At 41.6% G+C, this 1,872-nt stretch overlaps 1 non-coding gene across 1 annotated transcript; it reads left to right on the top strand.

The window, feature by feature from the left end:
* The first annotated feature begins 1,493 nt into the window (after positions 1-1,493).
* On the top strand, positions 1,494-1,601 carry LOC112799063 (small nucleolar RNA R71). Its single transcript, XR_003200649.1, has one exon. It is a non-coding gene; the product is annotated as a small nucleolar RNA R71 (small nucleolar RNA).
* The last annotated feature ends 271 nt before the right edge of the window (positions 1,602-1,872 follow it).

A 1,872-nucleotide genomic window follows, 5' to 3' on the forward strand; every position in this document is an offset into this window, starting at 1 on the left:
TAAACACAAGGTAGTCCTCATTCACTTGAAGGACCAACTCTCCTCTGTCAACATCAATCACAGCTTTTGCTGTGGCTAGGAAAGATCTGCCAAGGATGATGAATTTGTCCTTATTCTTTTTAGTGTCCTGGATTATGAAGTCAGCAGGGATGTAAAGGCCTTCAACCTTCACTAAGACATCCTCTACAAGTCCATAAGCCTGTTTCCTTGAATTGTCTACCATCTCCAGTGAGATTGTTGCAGCTTGTACCTCAAAAATCCCTAGTTTCTCCATTACAGAGAGTGGCATGAGGTTTACACTTGACCCCAGATCACACAGAGCCTTTTTAAAGGTCATGGTGCCAATGGTGCAAGGTATTAAGAACTTTCTGGGATCCTCTTTCTTTTGAAGTATCTTCACCTAAGCCATTATACTTAGTTCATTGATGAGCAAGGGGAATTCATTTTCCCAAGTCTCATTACCAAATAACTTGGCATTCAGCTTCATGATTGCTCCAAGGTGCTTAGCAACTTACTCTTCAGTAATATCTTCATCCTCTGCAGACGAAGAATACTCATCAGAGCTCATGAATGGCAGAAGCAGGTTCAATGGAATCTCTATGGTCTCTGTATGAGCCTCAGATTCCCTTGGTTCCTCAGAGGGCAACTCCCTAGTGGTCAGTGGATGTCCCATGAGGTCTTCCTCATTGGGAATCACTGTCTTTCCCTCCTCCACAGATTCGGCCATGTTAGACGTGGTTATGGCCTTGCACTCTCTCTTGAGATTTTCTTCTGTATTGCTTGGAAGAGTGCTAGGAGGAGTTTCAGTAACTCTCTTACTCAGCTGATCCACTTGTGTCTCTAAATTTCTAATGGAGGATCTTGTTTCATTCATGAAACTTAGTGTGGTCTTAGATAGATCAGAGACTATGGTTGCTAAGCCAGAGCGATTCTGCTCAGAGTTCTCTGTCTGTTGCTAAGAGGATGATGGGAAAGGTTTGCTATTGCCAAACTGTTTCTCCCACCATTATTGTTATTGAAGCCTTGTTGAGGCTTCTGTTGATCCTTCCATGAGAAATTTGGGTGATTCCTCCTTGAAGAATTGTAGGTGTTTCCATAGGGTTCTCCCATGTAATTCACCTCTTCCATTGCAGGATTCTCAGGGTCATAAGCTTCTCCTTCAGAGGAGGCTTCTTTAGCACTGCCAGATGCGGCTTGCAATCCGGTCAGATTCTGAGAAATTATATTGACTTGCTCAGTCAATAATTGTTCTGAGCCAATATGGCATTCAGAGTATCAATCTCAAGAACTCCTTTCTTCTGAGTTGTCCCATTGTTTACAGGATTTCTTTCAGAAGTGTACATGAACTGGTTATTTGCAATCATTTCAATGAGTTTCTGAGCTTCTGCAGGTGTTTTCTTTAGAGGAATAGATCCACCTGCAGAATGGTCCAATAACATCTTGGATAACTCAGACAGACCATCATAGAAGATACCTATGATGCTCCATTCTGAAAGCATGTCAGAAGGACACCTTATGATAAATTGCTTGTATCTTTTCCAAGCTTCATAGAGGGATTCACCTTCCTTTTGTTTGAAGGTTTGAACTTTCACTCTAAGCTTACTCATCTTTTGAGGTGGAAAGAATTTAGCTAAGAAGGCATTGACCAGCTTTTCCCAAGAGTTCAGGCTGTCTCTAGATTGTGAGTTCAACCATATACTAGCTCTGTCTCTTACAGCAAAAGGGAAAAGCATAAGTCTTTAGACCTCGGGATCAACTCCATTGGTCTTAACAGTGTCAGAGATTTGCAAAAATTCAGCCAAAAACTGATGAGGATCTTTCAATGGAAGTCCATGAAACTTGCAATTCTATTACATCAGAGAAACTAATTGA

Source organism: Arachis hypogaea, chromosome 4 (genome assembly GCF_003086295.3).
Source record: "Arachis hypogaea cultivar Tifrunner chromosome 4, arahy.Tifrunner.gnm2.J5K5, whole genome shotgun sequence".
Taxonomy (NCBI): Eukaryota; Viridiplantae; Streptophyta; class Magnoliopsida; order Fabales; family Fabaceae; genus Arachis; species Arachis hypogaea.